Source organism: Panthera tigris, chromosome D3 (genome assembly GCF_018350195.1).
Source record: "Panthera tigris isolate Pti1 chromosome D3, P.tigris_Pti1_mat1.1, whole genome shotgun sequence".
Classification (NCBI taxonomy): domain Eukaryota; kingdom Metazoa; phylum Chordata; class Mammalia; order Carnivora; family Felidae; genus Panthera; species Panthera tigris.
In genome coordinates, this window is record NC_056671.1 from 82,034,009 (window position 1) to 82,061,739 (window position 27,731).

At 37.6% G+C, this 27,731-nt stretch overlaps 1 long non-coding RNA gene across 1 annotated transcript; it reads right to left on the reverse strand.

The window, feature by feature from the left end:
- Window positions 1-19,201: 19,201 nt before the first annotated feature.
- LOC122232796 lies at window positions 19,202-26,404 on the reverse strand. The gene is made up of 3 exons (XR_006210199.1): window positions 26,324-26,404; window positions 21,522-21,649; window positions 19,202-19,227 (listed from the first exon to the last, which is right to left on the reverse strand). It is a non-coding gene; the product is annotated as an uncharacterized LOC122232796 (long non-coding RNA).
- Between the last annotated feature and the right edge of the window lie 1,327 nt (window positions 26,405-27,731).

Consider the following 27,731-nt stretch of genomic DNA (forward strand, 5'->3'; position numbering starts at 1 on the left):
CTTTATAGTTTGAGGATACATGAAATATAGAATGACCTTAGAAATAAGCGAGCTTTCAAACATGCCAGAAGGTGAACATCAGAACAAGAAAATTGTACTGGGCATGTTGTAATTTTAGTAATTTGCATTGATCCTAATAGATCTCGTTAGGGACGTGACATTCACACAGAGACCAAAAAGGGGCAAAGGACTTGCCATGTCCAAATCTGGGAGAAGAGTGCAGCCCACAAAGCGAACAGTACTTGCCAAGGCTCTCAGGCAGGAGCATGCCTACATTCGAGGAAAGCTATCAAGGCCAGTGTGTCTGGAGGCTGAGATGAATGAGCAAAAAGGAGCGCAGGGAGGAGGAAGATCAAGAAAAGTAGCAGGGGTAGGTAGAAAAAGGAGAGCGAGTTATCAAGGCTGGATAGAAGGGTCAAGTAGGCGTTTTGTTTGTTTGCTTGTTTGTTGTTGTTGTTTAATCCGTTGCTAGATGTTTTGTTATAATTTGCCTACATTTCTAGTTGTTTCTAGATGGAAGTCTCATGGGCTCTAGGATTATTATTGTTGTTCTAAAACATTTCTCCCTTTTTTTCTTTTTCTTAAGTTTATTTATTTATTTTGAGAGGTCGGGGGGGGGGTGAAGGGCAGGGAGAGAATCCTAAGCAGGCTCTGCACTGTGAGCACAGAGCCCAAAATGGAGCTCAATCTCATGAACCACAAAGTCATGACCTGAGCCAAAATCAAGAGTTGGTCACTTAACCCACTGAGCCACCCAGGTGCCCCTCTCCCCTTTTTTAAACAAAGCATCTAGTTTATGAACCATAGCCTAGTAAATATCAATTCATGACAATACTCTTCTTTTACACATAAGGGGGTGATATCAGGATGAGTTAAGTAACTTGGCTACCACATCTTGTTAGGACTGGAGTGAGTGCAGTGATCTTTCCATGCTAACATAATAGATTTTACAATTACATTTTTAGTCTCCTGTGGGAAAAGATAGGACGTAGTGTCAGCACAGATAAGTAACTGACAGAGAGAAAATGAATACATTGGAAACTGAGAAGGTTTTCTGGCATTTCTATTTTTCTGGAGCCATAGAGAGTAAATCTTATCTCTGAGAGATATAACAAATTTTTCATTATACACTCGGATCATTTTCTGTGTTCCTTAAGGTTGCATGATTTATCTAATATTCTCATTCTCCTCTACGCACGCACAGTTAAAGGATCTTTCCTGTGATATGACACTAACTGCTTTGTGCAACTTTTCATGATTTCCACATTCAACCGTAAGCATCTTGAAAGTATTACTGGTACCTTATTGCTAGGGACTGAAATTTGTCCCCCCCCCCCAACCCCCAACATTCTTATGTTGAAACTCTAATTCCTAATAGGGTTGTATTTAGAGGTGAGGCCCTGGGAGGTAATTAGGTTTGGATATGGTCACAAAGGTGGCATCCCCAGGATGGGATTAGTGCTCTTAAAAGAAGAGGAAGAACCCAGAGCCCTCTCTCCCCAGACAGGAGAATGTTGCAAGAAGCCACCCATTTGCAAAGCCAAAAAGAGAGTTTTTACCAGAACTCCACCATGCTGGCACTCTGATCTTGGATTTGACAGCCTCCAGGACTGTAAGAAATAAATATCTGTTGTTGAAGCCACTCGTTCTATGCTGTTTTGTTATAGCGGCAGATGTTATTACTGTTTTCCTGTACTCCACGCAGTGTTTGACTCCAAATATGTGCTTGATACTATTTGTTTAATGAATGATGCCGTATTGGAACCATATCGTAATTATAATACTTGGTGGATCTGGGCAAGGAGTTCAATGAAATGAAAGAAGGCAGTTGTGTCGAGGGTGTATTTCCTTTTAAAAATTTGGCTTAATATCATTCTGAATAATAAAACTTAGACATAATGGAATGAGAACTACTAAGGATAGAAAATCTTCAAGACAAATAATCCATTTTGGGTGATTACTTTTATTCTAACATGTAATTTGCAGTTATTTTGAAAGTTCTTTATGTGGTTTAATTTTTTTTACAAAAGGATTAATAGAATCTTTGCCAAAGCTACTAGATTGTGACTATATTAAAAAAAACAATATAACAAATAATAATGTTTAAGTGAAAAGGTTAAGACAAAGTAACATTCATGGATATACACAAAGAGCAAAATATCTATAAAAAGGAAATTTTCTCAAAGGAAAAATTTTACTAGAAATCCTATAAATGCACATTTAAAAAATAACATGTACTCATTATTTTCTTCTAAATATTGTATTAGTAATTTAGATTAGGATACCTACCTTTTATTCTCCCTCACACTGTTTTATATAATTTATTGGAATTTTATCAACAGAAAATGACATCCTATATTTATTTATTTTAATCACTACACTAATAGATTATTTCTATGTCTCATGTAGTGTTACATAGCTGGAGAGAGATTTTTTTTTTAATGACATATAATTGTGGCTATTTCATGAGATTGATAGTTCGACATAGGGTCAGACAGTATGATGAAATTTTGATATAAAGAAGTTAAATAATGCTAACTCCAGAGATATCCATTTTGGAACATCACGAGAGAACTCAAACTTGTCTTCCTTCTCTCTCTCTCTCTCTCTCTTTCTCACATGAATAATTTTCAAATCCAGGAATTTCCCTGAGAAATTGAAGGGTTGGATTAAAGTGACTCCTCTGAACATGTTTTCCAGAACTTCTTGAAATCAAGAAAGTAAAATTCTCACAGTTGGTTTCATGGAACTTGAGGTTTCCTTAAAAATCAGGCATGCTGGATGCTTATGATTTCCTTTGCAAAAATCTCTCTGTATTTGGAATAGTTAAAAATTTTTTTAAGTTTATTTATTTATTTTAAGACAGGCACAGCAAGGGAAGGGCAGAAAGAGAAGGAGAGAGAGAGAATCCCATGCAGGCTCCCCACTGGTAGCACAGAGCTCAATGTGGGGCTCGAACTCACGAACTGTGAGATCATGACCTGAGCCTAAACCGACAGTCAGACACTTAACTGACTGAGTCACCCAGGTGCCCCATTTTTGAATATTTTTTAACATTTTTTTAATGTTTATTTGCTTTTGAGAGAGAGAGAGAGACAGAGCTTAAGCGAGGGAGGGGCACAGAGAAAGGGAGATAGAATCAGAAGAAGGCTCCAGGCTCTGAGCTCTCAGCACAGAGCCCTATGGGGGGCTCAAGCCCACAGACCACAAGATCATGACCTGAGCTCAAGTCAGATGCTTAACTGACTGAGCCACCCAGATGCCACCATTTTTTGAATATTTTAAGAAAGAAATAAAACAAATCACCGATAGACTTCATTAATTTATTTAATTTTCAGATGTCAACATAAAGGTTCTCCTTTCCTGTCATTGAGCACAATACATATAGACTTCTTTTAGATGCCTTGTCAATTATGAAAATTGCAACACTATACTAGCTTAGTTTTTTTTCTCTTTCTCTGTTTTCTTTCTGACCTGGTATGTGATAGCATTTTTTTTAGTACAAATTCTGAATCAGAATGTGTAACTATGATCTAGATTCCTCAATTCCAAATTGTTGTGTGTATCTGTGGAGATTAGCTAAGTGACTCCATGGTATGGCCACCTTGGTGTCCATTCCGTCTGGCCAAGCAGCCAGCAGGAACCTTAAACTTACACGGGTTCCCCTGTGTAAGAGCACGCCCTGGTTAGCAACCACAGTCACAGACAAATCCAAGCTCCTGCTAGAACTTCCTCGACAGCCCTTATCACCAATGGGTCTCCACCCACTCCCCGGTGCCTAAATGCCTTAGGTGTCCCTTACAGAAGACCCCCTTGGGGCTTACAAAACTCCACTCTTGGTTTGGTGTGACTAATCTGGTCAGGACCCAAAAGCATTCCACCCACAGACCCTAATAATAGCATGTGCCCAGGTCCTATACTCCCTCTGCTTTGACCTCCGTGTGTGGCCCTCGAGTCCTTCCAGGTAGTTTTTCCAGGACCTGTGAGTAAGAAACTACTCTATTTTCAATTTCTCTTGTGGTCTTTTGTTGAACTAAGACTTACCATCCGGCAGCTATCTGGTTCCACCTAACCAATGCCAATTTCATAGCCATGACACCATGAAGGCAATGTCAGTGTTTTCATTAATTCACATTCCAATAATAGAAGTTAAAATTGTACTTATTAATATACATTAATAAGTATCTTTGCAATCTAGGTATTATGTTCCGAAGACTTTCTGTGGGAATTAAGTAAGTATTCGCCCCTTCCCTCTCGTTGACTGCACCATATAAACTTGCTTTGGCCAACAGAATTTTAGTCTGTTTAGCCCACTATTTTTTGCTCAACTGTGAAGCGCTGGCAGTTGGTAAGGAGAAGGACTTCCCTGGGGTAGCTGTTACCTTTTCAACCTGAGTCCCAGTATAAAAAATAAGTGAAGCAGGGGCGCCCGGGTGGCTCAACAGGTTGAGCATCCAACTTCAGCTCAGATCATGATCTCACGGTTTGTGAGTTCAAGCTCTGCGTCGGGCTCTCTGCTGTCAGTGGCGAGCCGGCTTCAGGTTCTCTGTCCGCCCACCACCCCCGCCCTTCTGCTGCCCATGCTACCTCTCTCAACAATAAGTGAACGTTAAAAAATAGGCGAAGCAAACCTGAACGTAACCACAGTCTAGAGCCATCCCTGAAAACCAGCAGACTCCTCACCTGCTGTAGGACCACTGCAGGTGACCCCACTCTCATATGAAGGGGACGGAGAGCTTCTGGTCATAGGCCACTGAGCTTTGGTTTATTATTCGGCAACTTTGGGTAAATAGATGAGTGAAAACACTTGTGAGTAATTTTAAAACACTATCACAATAGAGCAAATAATTTTAAAACATTTTTTTAAGCCATAGGAAGGAACGAAGGAACGAAGGAACGAAGGAAGGAATAAGGAAGGACTGTAGGGAGGGAGGGAGGAAGGAAAGAAGGCAGGGAGGGATGGAGGGATGGAGGAAGGAAACAAAGAAGGAAGAAAGGAAGGAAGAAAAGGGGGAAGGGAGGGAGGGGCAGTAGAATAAGCAAGAAAAGAAGAGACAACTTTTTATACTTATGTTAAATCTAAAAAATAAAATATCTTATCGAGCCTTTCACATATAATCTTAGGGGATATACTAAAATCAGGCTGGCTTTGAGAATAGAACTTTAAAAACTCTTGGGAATTTAACGGAAGTTTTAATATTTCAGTAGTAAATTTATGAGAAAAAATTGAAGGGGTCTTTTGTCACTTTTCAGGTCTTTGCTATCGTAACCACCCAAATGTGCTGATAGGGTAGAAAAATCTGATGTCTCAGAGAAGATTTTCTTTTAGTGCTTATAAAATTAACCTAAGGCATCTCTTTCTATGTTTATGCTGTTATGTTATTACCTTGTTATGTGTACAGGCCCTGACTTTTATAACCTTAGTATGCTAATGATTCCTTCACTTGGGATCCATAAAATATATATGAATTTCTTTCCCATTAACTACCAGGCTTCCCATAGTTTTCTGGTTTTCTGAATTATTAATAACAGCCGCCTCAGCTAACAGTCGTCGCTATCACCCGGGCACATTCATGAACCACATGCCCGCTTGTATCGCTGTTAGGTGCAGTACAAAGTGAGGCAGAGACACCTGGCCCCTGCAGTCCACAAAAAGTCGATCTTGTAGAGAGGACTGTGAGTGGCACGGTTAAAAGGAAGAGCTTGTTGTTGCTGTTTTAACTTGCAAAGAATAAAATATTCTATACGCGAGGAAGGAGATTGAGTTTTATGTCGCAGGGAAGGGTGGGCCCTTGACGGGAGCTTCATCGATCTAAGGAATATGTTCAGAGACGTTTGGAGGAAAACGTTTCGGAACCAGACGACACTGAGTAGCTTGGCAAAAATAATGGAAGGTGGGGGTGGAGATGTTAGCAGTAGGAGGGAAAGCCGAGTTTATCCCAGTCAGCTATTATTTATTCAGGTCTGAGGAGAAGCCTTTGGCTATTTGGTTCTTCGGATGTTTGATCCTTAAACTATTATCCTTGGAACATAACATAGAAATTTTCGCCCCTTAGGACTTTGCTGAAGGTCCAAAAACAAGCACACACACATGCATAAGCAATCAAACAAAACAAGCATGCTTCTTTTGCCTCAAAAGATTCAATAGCAGGGCGCCTGGGTGGCTCAGTCTCTTGAGCGACTGACTCTTGATTTCAGATCAGGTCATGGTCCCAGGGTCCTGGGATCAAGCCCTTCATCAGGCTCCATGCTGAGTGTGGGGCCTCCTTAGGATTTTCTCTCTCCTTCAAAGATTCAGTAGCTAGTATGATGGCAAAAACCACAAAGTACGTTTATCCCATTTCACATCCTCTCTGTCACCATCGAAAGAGAACAGTTACAGTAATTTTGACAGATAATGAAAGTATTGATGAAACTTACAGTTTACTAAAAAAGATTTAAGATGACATCAGAGAAAATTCAAAGATTTGTCTTCCCATGAACCCTGGGCAGTTGATGTTCCTGAAGTAAGTCTGCTTGTGTCGACTTGTTTCCACCATATTCCCTCGTATTGGAGAAATACGATTGAAGAAGTGAGGCTCCTGGGGTGTGTGTGCTGAATGCTGTTCTCTTGGCTTTGGGAACAAGTGCTGTGCCACAGGAATCTGTGTAATCTGAGGTTAATTTCATCCTTGATATCGCTCACCTTTTGAAATCTGACATAAACTCTCAGCTTTCCAGAGAGGAATAAAACAGAATATTTCATGCACTTGCTTGAGACGGCATTAAAGGAAACTGAAGCAAGCCATGAATGTGTCATGATGCAATTTAGTGAAAATTTATCTTCACAGGGAATTGTTCAATTACAAGCGAAATGAGATTGGAAATAATCTTTTCTTCTATAAACCTTACACCTCAAAGACAATACATCTGCTTAATACGTTCTATTTATAAAATTCCGATCTTTACCTACCAGACTGAATTCAACAGCAGCCCTATATAGTATTATTGACAGCTTCCCCCCAAAACCTGGATAATCACAGTGAACCAATCTCACTCATTTGTTGTAATTAGCCTTTTCATGACTCAAAATACACTGATTACTGTTAGTATATTTTACGGCTGAAAACATTTACACATTTGAGATTTAGACATTTTACTGTTTCAATTTGGCCAACAGAAACTTTTGTTTCCTCCTGTAATCCCCAAACGCAAGCAAACATATATATACACACATATATAAATACAAATATCCTTAGTTTGGGAAACCTCAGTATTCCAAGTGTTTTTATAAATTATTCTACCGTCTCAGTGATTGCCACTATAAGGCTGCCACTTTATCTTAAAAGCAAAAACAAAAAACAAACAAAAAAAAGCAAAAACCAAAAAATTTAAAGGTAACAAGAAAAAGTAGGGAAAACTGTGCCTTGTCAATTGTATCGTCTCTATGCTTGAAACCTCCCATAAGGTGGTGAATGGGACCAGGGAACATCTCCTCTGCTTTGCGACCCTTCTTCTATCAGTCCCAGCATCTTTGTATCAGCAAAATGGGTCCCATGTCCTGTCCTGCCCCCTACAGTGCCCTGCTCCCTTGCCCCTACTCTTGTGTCAGGCTGCTTCCTTTGTTGAGTTGGTATTTATTTCACTTTTTAAATTTCCGCTCTTAAAGTTATATAGATTATTTTATATTATCACCAACCAGCTCAGGAAGAATGTTTTATGAATACTTTGCTCTCCAACTGAATACAATTTTGCTCTTAATGGAAGGTCCAAGATTTCTGTGTATCTCTTTATATTTGTTTACATATTCGTGTCTATCTTTCTGTATGTATTTATGTATACATACTAATCTTTATGTGATAGTTACAGATGTACTTGTACAATAGGTATACACTTTTAAATTCGAAACCGATTCTTTATCCCTTACAAACCTCTTTCGGAGCTAATCACAAAGAAATTGTAGTTTATGATAGTTATTGCTTAAGTAAAAATAACTGTTGTAGATATCGGTATTATTGATAAGGATTTTGCTTAGCTCTGTGGAATTATTATATTATGTTGTTTTTAGTGAAATACTAAACTGGCTGCTTCTTCAATCCATTAATAATATCACAATGTTATTGCAATTACTTTATATATTGTCCCAGGTTTCCTATATTTATATTAATTTGGGAGAAAACATTTTTCCTAAGAGGGAAAATATTAATTATAGAGCACATACTAATAGACAAATTACTGAGATTACTAAACATTTTTAATGAGGCATTTTCCTTGTTTGTGCCTGATTCTAGAAGCCTAAATGTTTTTCGATGGGTCAGTTTCATTTGGATGCCATTTTGGAATTGTTGTACAATGGAAAGTTCCCTTAGGGAAGACTCCAGATTAGCAATTTTCCTCCATTCACTAAAGAAGAAGCACAGATAATTCAGAAGGTAGAAAGTCAGATTTTGTGAGACTGAGAGTCAATGACAGCATCTAAATGTTCCTTTCATTTACTATTGTAATTTCAATGAGCTGGGGAATAGTTAGAAGTGTACTAATGGAAGCAAAGATAAAAAAACAAAATAAAACAAAAACCAAAAAAAAAAACCCCAAAAAACAAAACAAACAAACAAACAAAACCACATGCTTTTACAATTGTTACCTTTCACAACAATAAGAAAAGGATTGCTTGGCTATACATTCTCCTGGTCATGGCAAGTACAAGGGAATTATTTACAAAATGTAACATTTACCCTTAACATGAATGCATTTCTTTTTATTTTGCCTGGGTAATGAGTTTCATTTATTTTGTGCCTCTCTGGAGTTAAAAAATATTTTTTCGTTAATATTTTCAGAGCCAGTATCAAGCATGTAAAATTCCCAACTAAGAATTTGTATTTTGATTATTCCTAAACTCTCACATCTTCCTCCTAAGTGTTAGGTGACAGCCACAGGTGTTGTCAACATCATGTACTTCTAAGTATTGTAGACTGAATCAGACGTCTGTTCTGCCCTCTAGGAGCTAAACAACACACTGTCAGCACCTAGCATTCAATTTTAAGTTGTGAACAATTGAACTGAAAAGGTGGGGGGAAGTCACGAGTTTTGTGGGTCTCACAGTTCACTATAGGGAATATACACAGAATTCAGAGAGTCATTCTGATCAAAAGACAACTGGGAATGCCCGAAAAAGGCTAGACAACAATGCACATATGTTCTGATCAAACGTTTTAGTTGCAGGGATCAGGCACCAAGTGGACCTTGAATGGGAAAGCCTCCGTTGCCTCATTTCAGTCTTGGGCTGTCCCAGCAGCATACTTGTTTAGAGGCTTCATCGAGGGAGTAGGTTGCAAAATAGATATTGATGGCCAGGTTAAATGTTAACATACTTCATGAATATTCACGACTTGCCATTTGATGCTCGTCTATATAAATCACAGGTAAAGGCATCTATAACGAATTCTCTTATTCCCAGATTATCAGGAAGGTCTGGAGGACTGAGTCTCGACAAAGCCTCCACACTTACAGGCAGAGAAAGCTCAGGTGCCTGTTTCCTTCCAGCTGCTCTCGTCCCTGGCCTTGTACATTATCCAATAATTGCTCTTTCTATTTATTACTTGAAGTTTATTGCTTTTCTTTCGACCATGTAATCAAAACTGTCCTTCCTTGTGTATGTAGGGATCTGAACAGTCCTGAACCTAATCAGAGTCCAAATGCTTAACAATTTCCATGAATGAGAAATACCTCCACTGAATACATTTCAAGGTAATTCTGAAATTCAAATAAGCTTCCTTTGTTAAATGAAAAGTAAGTATGTAAGCTTCAGGTATTTTTAAAAAAAATTAACATTTATTTATCTTTGAGAGAGAGAGAGAGAGAGAGAGAGAGAGAGAGAGACTGCAAGCGTGGGAGGGGCAGAGAGTGAGACACAGAATCCACAGCAGACTCCAGGCTCTGAGCTGTCAGCACAGAGCCTGACACGGGGCTCGAACTCACGAACCAGGAGATCATGCGCTGAGCCATAGTCAGATGCCTAACTGACTGAACCACCCAGGTGCCCCACTTCAGATATTTTTCTTCTAGAAATATCCAAATAAATACACTGAAAAAAAAAAAGTGGAAACAATAATACTATTTCCAAAAGTTTCCTGCAAAAGAAACAAGCTTGTAAATTCAATGAACATCAATTATAATTCATATGAGCCTTACAAAAATAAGATTTGACTGTGCAAAATTGAGCACATGCTTGCTTAAACCTTCTTTGCCCATCAGTTTTCATGATACTGACACCCTTTTAAAGATCTCTCAGTTAATTGTTTCTATTCTTGAGAAGTCTTAGATCAGTACATTTTCTATTACAAGTCTTCACTAATTCACCAACATTCCATTTCCATTCTCTTCATAGGATTAACTATTGCTAATTGAGCTATAATTCCAGTAATTTCATTCTTTGCACATTCTTTCTTGCTCCCAGATGCTAAGCTATCTCTTCCCTCACTCTAGTTACTTTCTGCTCCTTGGTGTTCCTTTCCAGGATAAGAAAAGACTTGGATGGATGAAGACAATGGATGACTTCATTCAATACAATCTCTTTCAATTGGAAGTGTCAACATTTTCTTCATTCACCTCATAGATTTACTCTTACACTGCTAAACGTGTACCGTTTTCAATTTTTCCATTTCCTTTGTATGTGAAATCTGAAAGTGAAATAAAAACAAAAGTTGAGATTACATAATATAAGAAATAATTACCTCGAAGATGTCTCCAGACACTATAGAAGGAAGATTTGGAGAATATGGATTATGGAGGCTTTTCATTTGTTTGTTTGTTTGTTTATTTATTTATTTTGCAGTTGTGTTTTGTTTTGTTTGTTTTAATTTGTGGAGGAAGAAGTAGTTTCAAGAAAGGGGAACTGATTCTCAATATTCAAAGGGATTTCCTTCCATCTTAAAGGAAGGTAGGTACGTATATGAGCATTCTTGTGTCAATAAAACAATAATTATATATGGATTTCAAGGAAGCAGCATTTAGATATGTTAATTTCTCTGTCACTCTTCGTAACAGTTTTAATCCTTAACTGTTTTGGTTTCTTCTTTAATACAGACTGCTGAAGAGAGCATTGGCGGCCATACACCTATTTTATTTTCTAAGCACTGGAAAATCACACATTGTAAATGGCGGACTCTTACAGCTATGAAGGAAGTGGAACTTTAACATGGATGCCACAAAAGTAAGGGAGAAACCCCAAAATTAACCTGGGATTTGGAAAGTATCCTGATTTCATTTTACTTCAATCCTGGAAGTTAGGAAAATATAATCTTGAGATTAAACAAAATTGTTTCTCAAATATAACAAAGCACCCACTAGATATAAGGAAATACATGCATTTATATTCTTTTCTGAATGTAACATTAACTTTATCCTTCAACATTTTGTTGATCTTTATTTTGTGGATAATACCTATGTCAGCCTGGACGATAGTATGGATTACAAACAAATTGATAGTTTAAACCACATTTTTTAGCCAAAATGATTTCTTTAAAATAATATCATTGTTGTTGCCAATGTCCCTACAGTTGATTGCTTAATCCCTTCTTAAGATTCTGTTTTTTATAAACTCACTTTTTTACAGTACACATGGTTTTTTTTTGCAATTAAAACACACAAAAGTTGGGGCACCTGGGTGGCTGAGTTGGTTAAGGGTCCGACTTTGGCTCAGGTCATGATCGCACAGTTCATGGGTTCAAGTCCCATGTCCAGCTCTGTGCTGACAGCTCAGAGCCTGCAGCCTGCTTGGGATTCTGTGTCTCCCTCTCTCTCTGCCCCTCCCCTGCTCGTACCCTGTCTCTCTCTCTCAAAAATAAATAGACATTTAAAAATTTAAAACACACACACACGCGCGCACACACACACACACACACACAAAAGTTTACAGACTGGGAAGAATAACTGGACATTCTCAGATTTAATACTTTTTCATGAGCTCAAGTAAGATTAATACCAAGAAATACATATTTGAGAAATTTTTAAAAGCCTAATACTTATAATTGTTTTTGAATTTTCTGTGAAGTTTGGTGCTATTACATTTTCTTGAAGTCCAGGCATTTTCTGAGACTCTGCTTTTGGAGCACACACAGGTAAACCGAACACTACGCATCACTCCCATGGCAAATGAAACCAAAATTTCTTACTGTGGGTCTGAAGTGGAAATTGGTATAAAAGTGAAAGAACCGGACAAGGAGAACAAGGTCAGGTCTGTTACTCCAGAGAGGTTAAGAAATTATTAGAAAAAAAACTCTAAAGAACAGGTTTGATGAGTGAGAGAAAAGACTAGTTGGCAATAACACCAAAGAGACCTGATCCTCTGCGTGACTCAGTCAGTTAATTGTTGGACTCTTGGTTTCAGCCCAGTCATAGTCTCAGGGTTGATGAGTTTGAGCCCCGTGGGCAGGCTCTGGGCTGGCAGGGCGGAACCTGCTTGGAATTCTCTCTCCCTCTCTCTCTCTCTCCCTCTCTCAAAATAAATAAATAAACATAAAAAGAAAAAAGAGACCTAAGTTCTGAGCCAAAATATATTCAGTGACATTCAGTTCAAATGCGAACTTTGAGGCCAACCTGTATATTGGAGATCAGATGGGAATGTGACATGAATTTTAATGTATTACCATGTGAAATTTTAATCCTGTAGGAGATACATTTTTTTTTGTCAATATGGTGGTAGCAGGGATTTTTCAGATGCACATAAAATTAAAATATATGTATTTTAAAATTATTTATTTCCTTCTTGACGTCCAGAATACTTGAGCACTCTTACAAGATAAGACATCGAATAAAAATAAAAAGGCAAAAATGGAGTAATTAAGGATGGTAGTAAAGGAGAAGAAAGGAAATAAGTATATTAGAAAGTCCAGAACAAGAAAAACTAGTGAAATTGTGTATATAACTCAGCTCTGCTTTTCTAGGCAATGAAACAATGAAGGAAGATTAAACAGATTACACTTCATTATATCATGTGTTTTGTCAATTTCGCAAATATTCATTACGTTCAAATTGTGACCCTAAAACGATGTCATGCATTAGGCAAAGGTAATAAAATATGTGTCTTGGTTGTAAGGGATACAGAATCTGTCTTAGTTTACATTTATTTTATTCCAAACTTTCAGTATAATCTTCACTCACCATTTTCCAATGTAATCGGTTGCTAGGGCTTTACTCTGTTAATCATGGATTCCTTTTTGATAACATGGTTCAAAACTTTAACTTTATAAATTTAATTTTCTCTAAGTTAAAGTCTTCCAATTAAATATGCTTAATTTGTATGACAGATAGATACGTACATGGTGGTGGAAATAAATCAGTTTGCAATGTAGCTTATATCTTTAACAGAGACACTGTGTGATCATATGAGGACTACTATCCTATATGTATACTTTGTTCCACTTCTAAAATATGACAGTGTGAAATACCACAGTAATACAGTTAAAATAAGGGAACGGCCAAAATTCATGGTATACAAGCAATACAGCTTCACTCCAACTTATTGCTAAAAACTGACGCAAGGTTAAAACAAGCTAGCAGCGAAAAAATCACATGAGCATTACCACGAGCAACGTGCTTCTTCTAGTCTTCCCACAGTCAGTGAATATGCCTTTGAACTTCATTGTAGGGGAATAGATTAAAACAGTGAGGTGTAGTTTCTATGACTAATGCAATTGTAATGTATGAAAGTGTATGCATTCTTATTTATTTATTTTGGGCAATGGAAACACAGTGAGCATGTGTGAGCAGGGGAGGGGGAGAGAGAGAGAGAGAGGGAGAGAGAGAGGGAATCCCAAGCAGGCTCTAGTCTGTCAATGCAGAGCCCCACACAGGGCTTTATCTCACAAATGGTGAGATCATGACCTGTGCTGAAATCAAGAGTTGGATGCCAACCAGACTGAGTCACCCAGGCACCCTGAGAAAGTGTATGCTTTTAATTATAGGTGTTCTTTTTTCAGGTCAGACCATAGCTCTTTGAGAGTAGAGCCACTTTTTTTTTTACTATAATTCTCCATCCAACTTAGAACCTCTGGGAATCTTGATGTTAATTTATGGTGATATGAGCACAGGTGGAGTAGGGGGAAGTACAGTAAACTATTAGGGAAAGCAGAATGTCTTTGCCATTTCGGACTCTCAGTGTTGGAAGGCTGAAATGAAATATAAGACAGGTAAACTCAGTGTGTCTGTAAGATAAGGCAACCCACTCTGAAAGAAGTTTCTTCTTTGCCAAAGAGCCAGCGTTGCATTCAAAACATTTGGCTAAAAACTCCTATAAGCAGAATGTTAGAAATGTTTGCTCAAGTCTGTGTGAATAAGGAAGTGTTCATAAATATGTCTTTTGCATACACACAAAATAAAATTCTAATTTTTAGTACTATTTAATAAAACTTTTCAAAAAATACAAATGACTAGATTCTTAAAGGTCATTGTATTAACTAATAACCATTTTTTTTCTAGATCTTCATTTTGCACATTTCTCTGAAGCATAAATGTCATTGACCACCTCCTTAAAGCGTATCTTCCTTGGTCTTTGCATTATTACATTTTCATTGTATACATGCGCCTTCTTTGTCTCAGTCTCTTTTGCTGGCTGATATTTCTTCTTCAGACCTGGACAGGGCTATGCACTGTTTATTCACTGTTCATGTACTTAACAACTGTCCCTCCCCCTCTTCCTTTCCCTCCCCCCCTTTCTTCTTCTCCTTCTCCTCCTCCTCCTTCTTCCTCTTTCTTCATTTTCTTCTTTCTTCTTCTTCTTCTTCTTCTTCTTCTTCTTCTTCTTCCTCTTTCTTCTTCTTCTTTCTTCTTCTTCTCCTTCTCTTTCTCCTCCTCCTTCTCCTTCTTTTTCTCCTCCTCCTAATCCTCCCTCTCCTCCTCTTCCTCCTCCTTCTCTTTCTCCTTCTTCCCCTTCTTCCTCTTCTTCTCTTCCTTCTTCTCTTCTCCTCCTCCTCCCCCTCCCCCTCTCCCTCCTCCTTCCCCTTCTTAGTCTCCCTCTTTCCCCCTCCTCCTCCTCTTTGTCATATCTTTAGTCCAAACCACTCTACAGATCTGCATTTATGTATATAGTTTATGTGCCATAAAACTAAGCCAAAAAAGGGGCACCTGGGTGGCTCAGTTAGTTAAGCGTTTGACTTGGGTTCTCATGGTTCTTGAGTTTGAACCCTGCGTCAAGTCTGCTGTCAGCACAAAGCCCTCTTCAGATCCTTTGTCCCCCTGCAAAAAAATTAAAAAAAAGAACATAAAAAAATAAGAAAAAAATTAGCATTTAATTTTTACCCTTGTCCTCACAACTGTCCAGGTTCAGCAACTGTGATTCTACCTAAATCCAACATCATCCCAGTATTTTTCTTCATAGAAAATATTTCTACATATTTCTCCCCTAGCCTACATTCTCACCACCACATCCTGGTGTGGCCATTACTTCCTTATGTTAATGTGACCATTATCTCCTTTTCACAGATTTTTCCTGTGGATCACTTTAGAAAAGTTTACTAACGTGCCTTTTGCATCATGTTATAGAAAATTTTTTTATTTTTTTATTTTTTTTATTTAAAAAAAAACTTTTTTAACGTTTATTTATTTTTGAGACAGAGAGAGACAGAGCATGAACGGGGGAGGGGCAGAGAGAGAGGGAGACACAGAATCGGAAGCAGGCTCCAGGCTCTGAGCCATCGGCCCAGAGCCCGATGCGGGGCTCAAACTCACGGACCGCGAGATTGTGACCTGAGCTGAAGTCGGATGCTTAACCAACTGAGCCACCCAGGTGCCCCGAAAATTTTTTTATTTTAAAAAATATTTTTACACATGAAAGTAATTTAAAACTAATCTGTTATTAAATTCATTTATTATAAGTCACAGTTATCATTTTTGAATAAGTGATCATCAATTCTGTGGCATAGCTATTGAAGCATAATATAGGGACCAAATAAACAATGGATGATTTCTGAGTGTATTTTCCTCAATTTTAAGGACAATAATATAGTTGCATATATTGAATATAGAACAGTAGTTAAAAGGGAATCTTTGGAGTCTTATATGGCTTTGTATCATGGCTCTGCCACTGCTAACTTTTAAAAGTTGATACAATGATTAGTAGAGGGCCTAGCGGAAAGTAAATGTTCAGTAACTGATAGGTGTTATTGTTGTTGTTGTTATTATTATTATTATTCTCTCTCTCTCTTTATATATATAAATTCGTTTTCTGGGTGTTATGATGTTTTGAGATCTTAAAACAAAATCTTTCTGGCTGGGGAGAGACTGAATTCCTCTCCTAGGTTTAGCTAACTCATAGAAACTTTCAAAGGGCTCAGAAGAAGCAAGTCTTTGACATGCAAACTAATCATTCTACAGCCATACTCCTTCCTCTGTGGGGTGCATGACGTGGCTGGAGACAATATTTGTGGGCCTTTAACAACCCTGGGTGGCAGGCAACTAGGGACCACCCCTGTAGCTGAGTCCACCACCATTATTCAAAGTAGCCAATCCTAGAGTTCTTTACTGTTTTCCTTTCTCAAGGAAATCTAAATAAAGGATCTGACTTCTCCCACCTTCTGCCTCTTGATCACCTTAGTGTCTTTCCTATGTGGCCTCGCGTGTGCTGTGACTCCTGTCCCTAGGACCTGTGTGCGAGTATAATAACCTTTGTCCTCCGGAGCCTCTCTCCTGTCTCCTCCCGTGGCCGTATCTGGCTGACCATCTCATTAAAGAACACAAAACATTTACTGTTCTGGGTTTGGGGCACAGGATTCAGCTGGGAGCCACAGCAGTTCTTATGGTCTGGGGTCCTGGAAATTTTCCATTTTCTCTCTGACCATTTTTCTGGTTATTAAATGGTATTGCTTGCAAATGCCAGCTTGCTGCAGAGGTTTCTTTTTGAGGCAAAATGTTTTTAATCCCTTGGAGTATCTTCTACATAATGGATTATTCGAACGTCCCAGAGTACTGTCCAAGGTCAGTATAGCAATGCATCAGAACAGGATGCTGAGTCACAACGTAGGAAGATGGCTCTGTCACAGAAAACTGCCACAAAAACCACACCAAAAAAAGTTGTTGAAACTACTTATGGTGTCAGCATGATTTCTAAGTAGTACATATTTCATTTGTTGACATGTCATTGATAGGAAAGCCATTCTCCTGCTACCCTGTTTTGTGTCTTTCCCATTCTAACTTTTTTTTTTTTCAGTTACATTGTCTGCAGGTGCTCCATTTCTGGTCCTAAAAGTAGCCAACAAAATCTAACATACATGTGGTTTCCCCCCCGCCCCCAGCAATCTTGAAAACAGAGCTGGGTAAGCAGTGGTATTAATCAGATTCTGACTATTAAACTGTTACTAAGTTGGTGAGGTGCCAAATTATTTTTTATCATAGTTTCATTAAACACAAACGTTCATGTATTTTTTAATGAATTTTTACATATTTCAAGCAATGTGTAAACCAGAAGGACATTATTTTGGCAAGCAAAGGCAAACTTACCGTTTTTATATAATGCTGCCAATTTCCATTAAATTTGGTAAGACTTAACATCTTTCTTATATTTATATTTTGTAGAGAATAGCCCATTTTTAAAGATTTTATCTTTAAGTAATGTCTACACCCAATGTAAGGCTCAAACTCACAATCCCAAGATCAAGAGTTTCATGAGCTACTTACTAAGCTACCCAGGCACCCCAAGAATACCCCATTTTTGTTTTCTTGAGTTAATCATGGATTTATATATAACCCATCTTTAAAGTGATATTTTTTATATAAAATGAAATGTATAGACTATTGGATTTGGACAGAACATTGAAAATTAGTGAGCCTAACTTGTAATTTTCAGTCTGATAGGATTACTATAAGTTTTGTTACTGACAAAGTTATGTTACTGACATAAGGGATCCTTTAACAAAATATCTTCAAATTATACCAGTGGGCAAACCTAGGTCATCATGAACATATAAATTACTAACTTGGAATTCTCAGTAAGAGGGAACAGGAATCATGCACTGCAGAGCTCTTCTCTAGTTTATAGCCCACGCTGCCCTTAGAACCATCGATTTATTGAAAATATCGGATTATTTTCAAAAGAAAGCAGCGTGGCCCCAGAATGATTAAAAGTCTATGTTATTCTGAGACTTCCCAGAAAAAAAAAACATTTGAAATTTGGCAAAAATAATGTTGGATTATTTTTAATTTAAAAAATGAAGAGATGACTTCCAATGCTGGAGATGATCAGATTAGCTGTCATCACCTATGGCTAGGTATAAAGGTATAAAGCATTTCGTAGCTAATAAGTACACCTTGCTTGCTAAATAATAAATAAAAGAACAAGAGTGCACAATGGCAGTATCTAGAGATGCTTAAATCATGTTTCCTCCAGTGCCTCTGGGCCATTCAGGGCATTCAGCTTCCATCTGGCAGCCTTTCTTCTCCTTGACTTTTAGTCCTTGTAAAACACAAAGCAGACACAGTAGTCAACAAAAACAATTTATGTCACTCAGTGAAGATCACAATTTTCCTAGGCTTCTTTATAAATTGGAATGCTACCAAACATAGAATATTGATGCAAAATTTGGGAGAGTCTACATCCCTATGCCTACTTGTGTAGGAGAAGCTTTATGTTACTCATGCAACACAAACATATATGCATATACGAGACTATAGTACATACTATACTCATGATATGTAAGACATGAATCACATAGGACACATACAGAGCTTAATCTCAATTTTTTATATATGAAAATGCTAATCGAGTTAGCGTCACAAGCATATGATTCTGCCATTTTGGAGGTTAAGCCTAACTTTTTTTTTTAAGAGACTTCAATGGTTTAAAACGGTCTGGACAATCATAGGTGTTATCATTTATTTAAGGAGAAACTTGTTTTATGTTTTACAAAGATATCTGCTAAGATACAGCTGGGAATAATTTAATTTTCAGTGATTTGAGGAAGAGCAGGGGCTTGAGTCTCTCTATTCTACTGCTTTTCTCATCTTGATTAGATCTCCTTGTGTGCCGCTTGTCTGAGACTAAACCAATCTGTCATTGACTATCTGGCTCTTGCAAACAACTTTGTGGAAGGCTAAAACTTTTGTTAGAAGGTTTCTATCGTGAATTCTGCCAGAGATGCCCAGGTCCCTGTCATTATTCTATGAAGCTTTCCTTTTGCTTTTTTGAAATGAAAAATTAAACTATTACAGGCATGTGACAGTTACCAATTTACGGGTCTGTAGGTAGATCTTGCGATACTAAAGATAAAAATAAATCAACTTTAATTTTCGGTATGTAAGTTCCATACACTTTTATATTCAGTTCTTTAAAAGTATTTATCATGTGTATTCATGTTTCTATACCACCCTACTATCCTGGTTCTCACCTCAAACATTAAGTTCCTCAAATGTACAAGTTATCTTTTTTGTCCTCACCATTTTCTGCCTGTATTGATTAAGCAGCTGTGTTACAAACTTAAAGAGCAGGGTTTGTTACCACGTGAAAGGTGCAGGTTAACTGGGAGTGTTTCTATGTCAAGTTTACGATTCAAAATCTCAAAATGGAGGGACACCTGGGTGGCTCAGTCGGTTAAGCGTGGGACTTTCGGTTTTGGCTCAGGTCATAATCTCACAGTTTGAGGGATCGAGCCCCACGTCCGCTCTGCACTGACGATGCGGAGCCTGCTCGGGATTCTCTGTATCCCTCGCTCTCTGCCCCTCCCCCACTCATGCTGTCTCTGTCTTTTTCAAAATAAATGAATACACTTGAAAAAAGATTTAAATCTCAAAATGGAAACAAGGAGATAATGTGTTCAAGATTTACCTCCTGCATAACTTTTCAATTCTACACGCGTACTTTCTTTTTTAAAAATAGTTTACGTTTTGTCTTTGACCTTTAATACATTTTCCCATAAATGAAAATATTTATTACTTTGTTATAGCATTTCTTATAGCATTACTTTGTTATAAACCACATTACCTCCTATAACTCCAATAGCTGAATTTTGGGTAAGTATAAGTAAAGCTCTATTTGAAATTGTTTGCTAACCACCTTCTGTCCCATGACAAAAATCTAAATGGAGGTCATCTAAAGGATGTGTAACCACTCATCTCTTAATTCAATAAAACTGTATTCTCATATATTAATCAGATATGAACTGTTGTGATAAACACACTTAACATGTCAGTGGTTTAATATATAAAGATTTTTCATTGCAACCATTGAAGGTTTGGGGGGAACTTTCCTCTGTGCTGTCATTTCATCACTGAGCTATTCTTCATGTACACCGGGGCCCCCAGAAGTTTCCACAGGAGACGGGAAATGTCATGGAGTGCCAACGTCCTAGTTCATTAGGTCTGCTGTAACAAAATACCACAGAGTGAATAGTTTATAAACAATAGAAATCTTCTGCTCACCATTCTGATGACTGGAAGTTCAACATTAAAGTGCCAGTATTATTGAGGCCTGGTGAGAGCCCTCTCTGATTGGTAGCCAGCGTCCTCACAGGGTGAAAGGGGATAGGGATCCCTCTGGTACCTCTTTTATAAAGGTACTCATTAAAGGCCAAAGACACTACCTCCTAATGGTATTACTTTGGGGTTTAGGATTTCAACATATGAGTTTTGAGGGGGGACACATTCAGACCATAATAGCTGGGAAGAAGCAAGCGTTGATAAGCAGCAGTGGCCATGGCTCTACCATGACAAGGAAGAGCAAATGAGTTCAACAAAATGTATCATATTACTTTAGTTTTCAGGAAAAACAAATCACAGAACTGTGACTTGCATACTTTTCTGTAATTTTTTTTTGTAGTACACAGGTACAAAAAATGTATTTCTTCACCTTTCTGTATTTGCTGTTGAAGACACTGGTATAGTTTTTCAACTCAATTTTCAGATCAAATTGTGGTTGTATGTTTTATTATGTTATACTTCAAATTACTTTTTCATTTTTCATTTTTTAAATATTTATTTATTTACTTTGAGAGAGAGAGAGAGAGAGAGAGAATGTGAGTGGGGGAGGAGCAGGAAGAATGAGAGACAGATTGAATCCCACGTAGGCTCTGTGCTCATAGAGCTCACAGCACAGCACAGAGCAGTAGGACAGTTTGCAAAATGGCATACATGCTTCTCTTATCCATGGTCATCTTTACTGAACAAGTTGACCTGAAAGGCCTTCATAGCCTGACTAAACTTTAGACACCAGGCACTTGACTTCCCTTTTCTTAGAGCTTTAGAAAACTCATCATTGTAAATTCTTTCTCTGTCCCTTTAAGATGTAAATATTTTATAACCTCATGACTGTCTGTCTTTTTCAAGTCCCCAGAAGCCGGAAAAATAGCGTCTGTATCACCCAGCCTCTGTGGGAGGGTAGGAGCTAACTTTGGTGGGCACCGGTCGGTAAAGACAGATGGCTTGTGACCCCCTCACCCCTACCCTATTTCTTAAAAACTCCCCATCCTTTTGTTTTAGCAGAATTGAATCCAGACTGAGTTCTGCTTCGTGAATTCTCCCTCCCCCAATGCAATAGCTTTGAATAAAGTCTTCCTTACCTGTTTAACTTTGCTGCAACTTTTGCTTTGATGACACTTTTGGTTATCTGTCCGTTCAATATTTCCCAATATGTGTATCAAATAAGATTGTTGGTTAATGCCACTTTTAAAATACAGTTGGATTTCACCTATAGATTGAGTCGGTATTCTTCATCAAAAGCACACTTGTCTCAAGTAAAAGTACATAGTGCTTTATTATTATCTCTTACCTGATGCAGCTACTTAGGTACTTTCACAGATTTAAAAGTCATCTATTGGTTTCAGAGCCATTACATTTAAACTGGAAGTTTAATAAATTTATTTTTCACTGAGCTCACCATCATTTTTTAATTCTCCTGATAGTACCTTTACTTTTCCTCTCTAGGCAATGATGAAAGTTATGAATAACAGGAGACATGGTTTAGAGGTAACCTTTAAGGTTTACATTTAATGGTCCAAAACAAAGCTATCCAAAAGTAGGGACGACTGAAAAAGGCACAATTTAGTGAAGGACTTGAAGGCAGACAGTGCAGTGCATATGACTAAAAAAGACACGTTTTTATTTTCAGTGTGCCATTACCATTCCTGTTACAGCTACCAAATTTGATAACATACGTGCATTATAGGAAAGGATTGGTTAAACTTTGTATAGAATTTAAAAAAAACTGAAAAATGAGGGTAAAACATCAAGTAATCATCAAGTTATTTAGCTGATTAGTGGTTTAAAAATCACTGGGTCAACGTTATTGTTTTTCTATCTTGCTTGGCTATTTGTCAGTTTTATTTTTCCATACTGCATATTGTACGAGGAAGGAATGCTGTTTTCAGAGCCACAGAATGTTGGCTGCCCAGGTCTACATATTCTAAAGACAGAAAAGATTAAAAATCATGGGAATTCTCAAAAATGAGTCGATTACTGTTCCTGAATCCTTTGGGTGCTCCCCAAAGAATTTCCCTGGCAGGAGTCTTTCTTAGTATTTTTATTTAATAGATAACAGTTGTGACAACTGCAAATTGACAAGCAGAGAACACATTGCAGGATTGAGTTTTTCTGGGGTTATCAAATCTCTTCTGGTCTTTTTGGTTGTGCAGATTTATTTGTGCAAGGAGATTGTGAACGGAAGACCGAGCTTTGTATACATGCAAATTATCAAGTTCCCAGGTGCCAGCATTAACTGAGCAGGCACATTTAATTGCTTACGATGTTAGAGACTTCAGACTGGGAACTCCATGCGGTGAAAGAGCATTTAATTTACAGCAAAGGGTAAAATTCATGACACCTGTACCTTGTCTCTGATCTATCTAATAGCTGGCAATTTCTAATTGGCAAAAAATTCAGTTTCTAAATTTTAACTCGAGCCTTTTGTTGTGTGCAGACTACAGTGAAGAAGCCATCATGTGATAGCCATAGATTCCGTTCTGGAGTTTTTTGCATTCAAGCATCTTTTAGTAGTCAAGGTGCAATGGGATTTAAAGATATACGGTTATGAGATTACACTGAATCAAAATCCTAGATATTGAAAATGAAGGTTAGCCTTTGTATTTGATGACTTATTACTTTAAAATATTTTCACGGCTGGGAAACTAAATCTAGACAATTAACAGGGTATTTGTACATTTCAATACATTACATTACATGTACATGACATGTACACGTACATTCAGTACATTACATTACATTTGTGCATTTCAGTACAGTAATTCCTTGTTACTATTTGTTTTCCAGGTTGATAACAAAGCCATGTATAATTTTTCTTAAAGCTGAAATAAAGTAAATGTTGGAAGGATGGAATGACTACATTGCACTCATTTATCTTCTTATCTAACATTAGTTTGCCTTTAATAGTAAAAGCAAAGACATTTACCAGCGTGGAATTGTCTCTGCGATTTCAACATAACATTCGTATCTTCTGTGTTGCCAAATTAGTGCGTGGAATTGCTGTATGGCTTCTCTCGGTCTTAGAGAGTGAGCTGTGGAGTAGCATTACAGCTAAGTTTACCCATAAATGTAGAAACTTCATTCATTACCACCCAGCTGTGTTTGTTTAGCCAAGTGATAATAATGGATTGCAGTGGAATGCAAAAACAATGGCCTTATGGATTGGCTAGGAAAACAGCAAGCTAGTAAAGGACACATTGGAATTCAATTTGAAGTTTTTAGCCTCAATCACAATGGCTAGGAAGTAGCAGAACAAATGCATCATGCTGGGATGAAATAATCTAAACTGTTTTAAGTCTTTAAAGTACATCAGAGTTCTCACAAAACATAAGAAACAGAATATTCACAATAATGGATTCTCCGAGGCAATATATTCATTTATTCAATTGTTTTTAAACAAATGTTTATTGGGTCTCTCCTATATCTCAGGCCAGTGTGTTAGAACCTGAATATACTTAACACTTTCACATCAGTGTAACGATCTGAGACAAAGAGCAAGCTATACTTCTTTCAAAACAGTCTTGTCTAAATGCAGGTGGTCTAAGTTCAGTTTTTTTCTTCTTGAAAAATCATGCGATTCAGAGTTAACTGCAAAGCGCCCAGAATAATCGGGAAATTTTTTCATTGATTACTTCCACCTTATTACAATTAGACCTCAAATTATCGGACTGCCGATTAATCTTCAGAGCAACAACGAAACAGGAACCTTTTTTTTGACACATCCATAGGAACACTGTGGTCGCTGGAGTAAGAATTAATGGCATTAAAGTACAGTTGTAATCTACTCTCATCATCTCAGGTTTCTAATTGGTCTGCATAGACTGCCAGGAAATTTCTTTGAGTTATAAAATGTTTTTTACTTGGAAAACTAGATGGCAGTGGCACAAAACCATTTATTTCTCCTGCTTCGTATTGCCCACACCTGCAAATAGTAAGTAAGGCACCTCTATCATTATACCTCTGTGAATAAGTCTTACAGATCTGTCTCTCCATTGCTGTGACAACCTTTATTATCTACTCTTCTTTTCTGTCCTGGAAAAAACATCAGATTCCTAAAACATCATGCTAGGCTCACATGAATGCTTATTCTCAAACTTGTGAGGCATAGTATAAACAGAAGCCACCTAAGGGAAAGTTTGGCAATGACCTCACCTTTGTGGGTTTGCTTTGAGGTCTTTTGGGGCGCTTTTTATTTGGATGCTGCATTTGATATGAAATGACATTTGCCTTGAGCTTTCCTCTGCTAATGCTGATGCCACTGGGGTTGTGTCCAGAGTGAACGGGGCATGGCCTTTTGGGACAATATTTCCTTTAGAGGACTTTCAGTCTCAATTAAATAAGGGAAAATAAAATACTGATATGAATCAGAAGTGCCATAGGCATTTTGGAGGCATTTTAACAAATGTTATCCTTTTACAATTCTTCTGTTGTCATGTTTTCAACATTACAAATCGATGATTCCATTTTGAGAAATTTATACGAAGCACATAATATTTATTCATTCATTTATTGTTTTGAGCATCTTCCATATGCATCGCATAAACAAGCTGTAGACAAAGTTACAAACCACCGTGTGTTTAAGTAAATCTGAGGAGAAAACAAATTACACATCTCCTTACGGTGTTTCAAGCACTGTGTTGCTTAATAACTTAATTGGATTAGGGGTATTTTTGCAATGAAGGTAGGATTCGAACAAAATCTTATTTGATTCAAATTATTTTCATAATGATGATGGCACTTAAAGCACTCCACAAGAACAAATAACAGTAGCAAAGACAGAATCATGAAGACTCACAAATGTTTATAAATTTGGGGAAAATCCTAATGGATAATAAATACCTTTACATCATTCATATGAGCATATTAGAAAATTAACCCAAATAAGTCTTGGACAGCATAATGAGGGTTTCCAGTTTTCTATGTTAAAAGCAGCCACCCATATTAAAATCACTCCATTTCTTATCAAGAACCTTATAGAAGAAAAATGACAACAAATAGAAATCACTTCGAACTAGAGTCTTGGGTAGAGCTAGAGGAAGGAGATTATATATGATCAAGTAAATATAGATACAAGCAAGACAAGAAGAATTGACTGTGAACGATACAGCAGTTCTAGGTTTTTGGTCTAATGCAGAGTGAAGAAGGCAAATGTATTCTATAGTAGAATGACCCAGATAACAACAAAGAGAGAGCTCACTGAAAGATAGAACCATTTAGGACTGGATAGACAGTTGGCTACTCAGAGCAAGTCAATGAAAAGAGTAGGTTCTTGGAATGTTCAGGGCATAAGCAATGACCATATTTCAAAGATTCCGCTTCTGGAGAAGACATAGAATCATCTTAGAAAGCTGTGCCTCTTAAAAGCAGTATCCCTAAAGAAGGATAGGAAAAAAAAACCTGGCTGATAATAAGGCTCTATTGAACAATGCAAAATCTAAGAATATATAATAGAATAGAGACAATATATATATATAAAGACATACCATATTCACTTGCACCTATACACACACACACACACACACACACACACACTCACACACACACACATAGAAGGGAACATATCATAAAGAAACTGCTCTACATCCTAGTGACAGACCAATGAACTACTGTATCAAGGGAAATATAAAGAAAACCAAACTTCTCTCCCCATATTACCCGTAAGACTCTCCTGATAGTCACTAGTTCAAAGAATTTCAAAACATTAAAAACCTAATAGGAAAACTATTAAATAAACTAAATAATAAACTAAAAATAAATAATAAATAATAAATTATAAAAGGTAATAATAATAAAATAAAACTAAATAACAGCTAATAATACTAATATAATATAATATAATATAATATAATATAATATAATATAAAAGTCAGTAGTCCCCTCTTACTTTTGAGGGATGCATTCCAAGACCACCAGTGGATGCCAGTTGTGTGGCTCAGGCAGTTAAGTGTCTAATTCTTGATTTTGGCTCAGGTCGTGATCTCACAGTCATGAGATGGAACCCCACATTGGGCTCTGCACGGGGTGTGGAGTCTTCTTCAGATTCCCTCCCTCCCTTTACTGCTCCATGTGTGTGGGCTCTCTCTCTCTCCCCCTCTCTCAAAAAAACAACAAAAAAAGAGGTCAATGACATAGCATTATGATGTAAACATTAGGCTAATTTGACCCTATGTCAGAAGGAGGATCGGTCTGCTTTCAAACTGCAGTCGACCTCGGAAAACTAAATCCACAGAATGCAAAACCATGGATAAGGGGGAAGTACTATAATGTAATAGCTGGGAAATAGAAATACTATCCAAAGAAAAGGAAACAAAAGAACAGTAAAAATGAAGCAGCAAAAAAAGTAATCTGGAAAACCTTTATGGCAGACAAAAGCAACCTAGAGAAATCCAGCAGCAAAATAGAGAAAGGAACATCAAAGTCCAGGATCATTAGAGAATAATGACACAAGTTATTGCAAATACAACAAAAAGGAAACATATCACAAATACAAGATTTCAGAAAATATAGCATAAACTAATATATTTTGATATGGTAGATGACAAAACCCAGGACATAAAGTGCAGGAAAAAAAAATTCTCAGAAATGAATAGTAAATTCAAGGTACCCAAAGGAAAGTAGATTTGACTAAAAGTATAATAAGGGACATAGAAGATATCAATGAGAACAACTAAGAAATAAAATCGACATAAAAAAGTGAGGAGGGACTCCTGGTTGGCTCAGTCAGTAGAGCATCTGACTCTTGATCTTGGGGTCGTGAGTTCAAGCCCCATATTGGGCCAGGAGACTGCATAATAAAAGGTGATTGAAAAGGATCAAGGAAAAGGCACGTCTGCAGTCTCTTGCATGCTGTATTCCACAGACTTCTTACTGGAGGCAGATGAGAAAGGCTGGATCTGAGCAATGACCAGAGAGAGCCTCTCGCACAATGATCAGTGTCGGGGAGGGACTGCCTGTCTTGAAAGGAAAAGCAGAAAGCCCTGCCCACCCCTCTTGCTCAGATGATACTCTCAAATGTCTTAGGTTTGCAGTAAAGGACAGGTGTGTTGCTAGGCAAAGAATCAGGAGAAGACCAAACAGAGTGGAGAAGAAAACTCATGAGCCTAGGATCCCAGATAATTAAAAAAAATATATGTTTATTTATTTTTAAGAGAGAGAGAAAGCCATCAGGGGAGGGGCAGAGAGAGAGAGGGAGACGGAGAATCCTAAGCAGGGGCTCGAACTCACGAACGCACAAACTCACCAACCGTGAGATCATGACTTGAGCTGAAATCCAGAGTCCTGCACTTAACTGA